We start from the raw sequence: 7,019 nt of genomic DNA on the forward strand, positions 1-7,019 counted from the left end.
GACCACCACAAGCTCTGTTCGCAGGACGATAAGACAGCCGTGTGTATTTATTGGTCTCTGTAAGTGATGTAGCTCCAGGCGTCCATCTCGCGTTTAGAGAGTGCCACACATGCCTGAACCACAAGTAGCAATGTGTAAAAAAAAAAACTTGACCAGGACCTTGCTACCTTCCCATGCACCGTGTAGCTTCCAGCACACTAGCTGAGGCGAAAGGAGAAAGCAATGCATCAGTGCAATAACTACTAATTCCGCTTACAGTTCAATGATTCGAAAAATTTTTGCAGCAGGCGGTGTCCTTTTGTAGTGAGGTAACTATGATCAGTCGGAAGTGTTTCAGTGCCCCTTTAAGTGTTTGTTAAGTGCTTTAAGTGCATGTTAAACTTTTATGTCACTTACTTTCCATTTATTGATATGTTGATAGTAAGGACAGCTCTATATGCTCTCTGGAGGTCAATAATTATCATTCACTGATGTTAAGTCTGCACAAGTGTCTCCCCATGTTGTATTACCAGTGGTTTAGTTATGCTTCCCAGGACAGCCATTTGCACTGTATTCAACAAACTGGGAAGAAGCATAAATTATGGTACATATACCAGCTGGGGTCATTTGAATCAAACCATTCTTTCAGAGTACTCAACTCTGGTGGCCAAACTTTTTAAATACTCATCGTATGCAGGTTTGACACTGTTCCATGTTACTTCTCATGTTCTGTTTGGCCAGATATACCCTCATATGCTAAAAAGTGCAACAAAAATGGGCTTGAGTAAAACGTATGAGGCAAGTACAGTGAACAAAATATTGAGTGCATGTGGTTTATTTTGTGAAAAAATACAAGTAAGGAAAGGGACAACAAACCGCCATTGAAGAATAACCACAACTCTATGCACACAGATCATAAGTGAACTGCAAATATCTCGGAATACCATAAGATGAAAACTTGCATCAGAATGCGTAGTGTAAATCAGCACTTCAATGAAGAATACAAGTTGCAAAAGAATGTGCATTGCTAATTTACAAAAAGTGTGTTGAAGTTGAAGTCTGCAGGTTTGGCCAATGCAAACAAGTGCAGCATGTAGATCACATGGCAACGACCGTGTCTGAAAAGTATGAAGTGGCTGAGTGGCATTAAAAATGCTGGATTTCCAAACAGAAGACTGCACTTACTCTCAAGGCCGCCACGCTTTGATGGAGCCAAGGTCACACGCACAAATGCCTCTATGCAATACAGGCTACTTGCAATATCGCCAGCCATGGCACGACTTCAGGTGAATCACGTAATGCCGAATATGCAAACGCGCCACTGGAATTCATCTTTTGGTGGCACAGCCACAGTTACTTTTAAAATTTCACACATCAACTGAGCAGTCTCTGCAATTATGTTGCTACATGTAGTTAGAGAACAGTTAAAAAGGTGACTCAAGAATGCAGTGGAAATATGCTTCAATTTCACCAATGTCAATGCAATTGTTTTTACACATAACTGGTGCCGTCCTGAAAGTGGATGAATTTTTGTGTAGCACGTCACACGAGCATTCAGAACATCGAATGATGGCAGGCCTGTGAATGTATTTACGTCGCTACTATTTATCGTGTTCACAAACTTCTGTGGAAAAGTACCCGATGTCACTTGGGCAGCCTTGCTTTCTGTAAGCCTTGTCCGTGAAGCCATTTCTAGTAGGAAATTTGCCACGTCTTTTTCTTCTCTTGAGTACTCTGCCATTAATGTCTGGAGGCCAGGTTGGCAAGCACATTCCTGTCACAAAACAAAAGCAAGAGTTGTAATGTCTGACATATCTGACGCGAAATGCAGCTTCTTTTTGTCATTCCAATAATGCACGTCAGTGTATTAAATTCAATGTTGGAAGTAGGAAAGCCAAGCTTTTTGCATCAGTTAATTTGCACCCATCACACACCACAATCCTTTCACGAATTAATCCAGAAAACATGCTGCCGGCTAGGTAAAGACAGCTACCACATCACAAATATATAGAAAAAATAAATTGCCATATTTGCCATGTCCTTGTCCCTTATGGTGTTTGCAAGGCTTTGGTCAATGCTGTTAGGGGATGGGAAATCGTCCTGCAATGTCAGATAGAGTTCAGTTCAAGAAACCAGTGGTTAAGCAATGTGTGCACAAGTTGCAATTAATGTGCACCCATCACACACCACGTGCTACAATGCTTTTACGATGTAAATCCAGAAAGCATGCCACCGTCTAGGTAAAGACAGCTACCACAACACATACATATACAAAAAGAAATTACCATATTTCCTTTGTCACTTATTTGGTCCATGCTGTTGCGGTCAGGGGATGGGAGATCGTCCTGCAATGTCAGAGTTTAATCCCAAGGAATTAGTGGTGAAGCAATGTGTGCACAAGTTGCAGGCAGCCAATTTACCATGGTGGTCGTGCTGACAGGTGCATGGGGCAACACCTTTGCTTCTAATGGGGAGGCAACAGTTTCTTTGCTTGATTCATTCTGTAATGCATTAAAAGGTGTTGACATCTATTGCATGCTTGTAGACATGGTGTATGTACCATAAGCATATAAGTGCTGCACCATGTAGTCAAATTAACTTACTCTGGCTGACCGATACACACGTCAGCGAAGTCTTGCCAGTGAAAGCTCTTTCATATGAGCATCCTTGTTCTCATCATAACATGACGTCCTTGGCAGGTTTTCAGTTGGTATTGCATTTTTTTCAGCCGCTGTCTTTGACATGCTACATCTGAAAAAATAAATGAATTGTTTTTGCTTTGTTGTGCCTCAATATGGGCTGCACCCAGAATTTTTTTTTCTTTTTACCTCAGAAACAAAGCCACAATATTTATAAAAAAGCATTTGCAAGGAAATGAAGCATGGTTTGAGTGTGCAAGGCTATGCAACGATGTACACCGAATGTAGCATCTGCAAAACGTAGTTGAAAGCTGCTCATAACACAAAGTACACAGGTGCAAACACCACCACATGACCGGAGTAGTTATGCCACTGAGTTGGGGATGATTTAATAACACAGATAAAGCTAGCTTAGGTACTGATACTGCACATACATATGCGACACGTCAGTAGACGGCGGACGCCGTAAATTTTCCTCGAAACTAGCAAACGCGTGTAAAATTGACATGTGGCTGTCGCGTAAGTGGCAAACTTCTGCAATGAACGCGATAGGCTCGCCGTCGGTGCGAAATACCAGTGTCATATCGCCACTCTTGAGCACGTCGGAGATTCTCAAGTGCAAGTGGCAAATTCGTAATCAGTAGCGCTGGGAAGTGCCCGCGTGCAGTGCGCCTGTGCTGCAAGTTCATCCGCACCACGCATGATATTTATTCCGCTTTAGCATGCCACATACGTGGCACGTTTACACTCAACACTTCCCGAACTTGCTAGTACATCATTCGTAAACATTTGAATCTCCGACGCCCGTATAAGTTGCGCGAGACGTGCTGGGCATCAAAAGCCTCCCGAGTTACAGCCGGGTGTAGCCAACGAGCGCAGAGGTGACGTTGCTCGCAGAAACCGCTGTGAAGCGTCGAACATGAGCTCTAATTACAGCCAATGTGGTTAACGAGTGCAGAAGAGACGTTCCTCGGAAAAACCGCTGTGACAGGTCTCGAACCTGTGCTCGAATTTCGCGTTGCGGCTAACATATGCAGCAAATAATGCATATCCCAATCGCCAGTGCCCGCAATGCGAAACGTGTTTACATAAGGTGACACAGTGACATGTATAATGGCCACGCACAATGGTCATGCATTAGGGTCGAGTTCACAAGTTCACAATAGTGTCTCACCTGGTAAGGAGAAATTATCCCGTGCAAAATGCCGTGAGCAAACAGTCACTGTAAGCGTCACAGCCTTGCCGATGCGGAGGTTAGCGATCCACCTGGTTCTGCGGCTTCAGCCTTTCCACTCGGAGGGAAGTGCGTGAACGGAAATATCGCGGTCCTTCCATCTCGCTGGCACGCACCGAGGAACACAGCAGAACTGCTTGGCCGTTCGCTTTTTCTTTGCTAGCAGCTTCATTCTTCCGTCCGCGACAGCAGCCTCCACGGCACACACGGCGACTGGACCTCTGTATTTCGTTTCTCCCTACTGCCGCTAGGTGTCGCATGAATTGCTGGAGTTGCGAATTGCGAGCATCGTAAGCCCCAAGAGACTGCCTGTGGAAATCAAGGCAATGCAACCCTTTTCTAACGCAGCAGCGTAAGCGCGCAGCGATATATTGCGCCCTAGTTGTTATGCGACGCGTCTCAGTTGAGCACCGAGCGATGCCTAAAAAGCGGCTGAGTTAGGCCAGGGCGCTGTGACGTCAAACCCTAAAAAGTGGCTGAGTGAAGACAGGACGCTGTTACGTCGCACCATAAAAAGCGGCTGAGTGAAGGCAGGGCGCTGTTACGTCGCACCCTAAAAAGCGGCTGAGTGAAGACAGGACGCTGTTACGTCGCACCCTAAAAAGCGGCTGAGTGAAGGCAGGACGCTGTTACGTCGCACCCTAAAAAGCGGCTGAGTGAAGACAGGACGCTGTGACGTCGCACCCTAAAAAGCGGCTGAGTGAAGCCAGGGCGCTGTTACGTCGCACCCTAAAAAGCGGCTGAGAGAAGACAGGACGCTGTTACGTCGCACCCTAAAAAGCGGCTGAGTGGAGACAGGACGCTGTTACGGTGCACCCTAAAAAGCGGCTGAGTGAAGACAGGACGCTGTTACGTCGCCCCCTAAAAAGCGGCTGAGTGAAGGCAGGGCGCTGTTACGTCGCACCCTAAAAAGCGGCTGAGTGAAGACAGGACGCTGTTACGTCGCACCCTAAAAAGCGGCTTAGTGAAGACAGGACGCTGTTACGTCACACCATAAAAAGCGGCTGAGTGATGGCAGGGCGCTGTTACGTCGCACCCTAAAAGCGCCTGGGTGAAGGCAGGGCGCTGTTACGTCGCACCCTAAAAAGCGGCTGAGTGAAGGCAGGGCGATGTTACGTCGCACCCTAAAAAGCGGCTGAGTGAAGGCAGGGCGCTGTTACGTCGCACCCTAAAAAGCGGCTGAGTGAAGGCAGGGCGATGTTACGTCGCACCCTAAAAAGCGGCTGAGTGAAGGCAGGACGCTGTTACGTCGCACCCTAAAAAGCGGCTGAGTGAAGGCAGGACGCTGTTACGTCGCACCATAAAAAGCGGCTGAGTGAAGCCAGGGCGCTGTTACGTCACACCCTAAAAAGCGGCTGAGTAAAGACAGGACGCTGTTACGTCGCACCATAAAAAGCGGCTGAGTGAAGGCAGGGCGCTGTTATGTCGCACACTAAAAAGCGCCTGAGTGAAGGCAGGGCGCTGTTACGTCGCACCCTAAAAAGCGGCTGAGTGAAGGCAGGGCGATGTTACGTCGCACTTTAAAAAGCGGCTGAGTTAAGGCAGGGCGATGTTACATCGCACCCTAAAAAACGGCTGAGTGAAGCCAGGGCGCTGTTACGTCACACCCTAAAAAGCGGCAGAGTGAAGACAGGAGGCTGTTACGTCGCACCATAAAAAGCGGCTGAGTGAAGGCAGGGCGCTGTTACGTCGCACCCTAAAATGCGCCTGAGTGAAGGCAGGGCGCTGTTACGTCGCACCCTAAAAAGCGGGTGAGTGAAGGCAGGACGCTGTTACGTCGCACCATAAAAAGCGGCTGAGTGAAGGCAGGGCGCTGTTACGTCGCACCCTAAAAAGCGGCTGAGTGAAGGCAGGGCGATGTTACGTCGCACCCTAAAAAGCGCCTTAGTGAAGCCAGGGCGATGTTACGTCGCACCCTAAAAAGCGGCTGAGTGAAGGCAGGGCGATGTTACGTCGCACCCTAAAAAGCGGCTTAGTGAAGCCAGGCCGATGTTACGTCGCACCCTAAAAAGCGGCTGAGTGAAGGCAGGGCGATGTTACGTCGCACCCTAAAAAGCGGCTGAGTGAAGGCAGGGCGATGTTACGTCCAACCATAAAAAGCGGCTGATTGAAGGCAGGGCGATGTTACGTCGCAAACTAAAAAGCGGCTGAGTGGAGACAGGACGCTGTTACGTCGCACCCTAAAAAGCGGCTGATTGAAGGCAGGGCGATGTTACGTCGCACCATAAAAAGCGGCTGAGTGAAGGCAGGGCGCTGTTACGTCGCACCCTAAAAAGCGGCTGAGTGAAGGCAGGGCGATGTTACGTCGCACCATAAAAAGCGGCTGAGTGAAGGCAGGGCGATGGTACGTCGCACCCTAAAAAGCGGCTTAGTGAAGCCAGGGCGCTGTTACGTCGCAGCCTAAAAAGCGGCTGAGTGAAGGCAGGGCGATGTTACGTCGCACCCTAAAAAGCGGCTGAGTGAAGGCAGGGCGATGTTACGTCGCACCCTAAAAAGCGGCTGAGTGGAGACAGGACGCTGTTCCGTCGCACCCTAAAAAGCGGCTGAGTGAAGGCAGGGCGATGTTACGTCGCACCATAAAAAGCGGCTGAGGGAAGGCAGGGCGATGTTACGTCGCACCCTAAAAAGCGGCTGAGTGAAGGCAGGGCGCTGTTACGTCGCACCCTAAAAAGCGCCTGAATGAAGGCAGGGCGCTCTTACGTCGCACCCTAAAAAGCGGCTGAGTGAAGGCAGGGCTATGTTACGTCGCACCCTAAAAAGCGGCTGAGTGAAGACAGGGCGCTGTTATGTCGCACCCTAAAAAGCGGCTGAATTAAGCCAGGGCGCTGTGACGTCAAACCCTAAAAAGCGGCTGAGTGAAGACAGGACGCTGTTACGTCGCACCATAAAAAGCGGCTGATTGAAGGCAGGGCGATGTTACGTCGCAAACTAAAAAGCGGCTGAGTGAAGGGAGGGCGCTGTTACGTCGCACCCTAAAAAGCGGCTGAGTGAAGGCAGGGCGATGTTACGTCGCACCGTAAGAAGCGGCTGAGTGAAGGCAGGGCAATGTTACGTCGCACCTTAAAAAGCGGCTGAGTCAAGGCAGGGCGATGTTACGTCGCACCCTAAAAAGCGGCTGAGTGAAGCCAGGGCGCTGTTACGTCACACCCTAAAAAGCGGCAGAGTGA

At 48.9% G+C, this 7,019-nt stretch overlaps 1 long non-coding RNA gene across 3 annotated transcripts; it reads right to left on the reverse strand.

Moving 5' to 3' along the window:
- Positions 1–798: 798 nt before the first annotated feature.
- Positions 799–4,124, reverse strand: LOC139051618 (uncharacterized). 3 transcript variants are annotated; one of them, XR_011509438.1, is made up of 3 exons: positions 3,793–4,124; positions 2,583–2,730; positions 799–2,480 (listed from the first exon to the last, which is right to left on the reverse strand). It is a non-coding gene; the product is annotated as an uncharacterized lncRNA (long non-coding RNA). The 3 variants fall into 3 exon arrangements; XR_011509439.1 differs by having other exon boundaries at positions 799–1,753; positions 2,265–2,730; XR_011509437.1 differs by having other exon boundaries at positions 799–2,730.
- Between the last annotated feature and the right edge of the window lie 2,895 nt (positions 4,125–7,019).

This window comes from Dermacentor albipictus, unplaced genomic scaffold, assembly GCF_038994185.2.
Source record: "Dermacentor albipictus isolate Rhodes 1998 colony unplaced genomic scaffold, USDA_Dalb.pri_finalv2 scaffold_13, whole genome shotgun sequence".
Taxonomy (NCBI): domain Eukaryota; kingdom Metazoa; phylum Arthropoda; class Arachnida; order Ixodida; family Ixodidae; genus Dermacentor; species Dermacentor albipictus.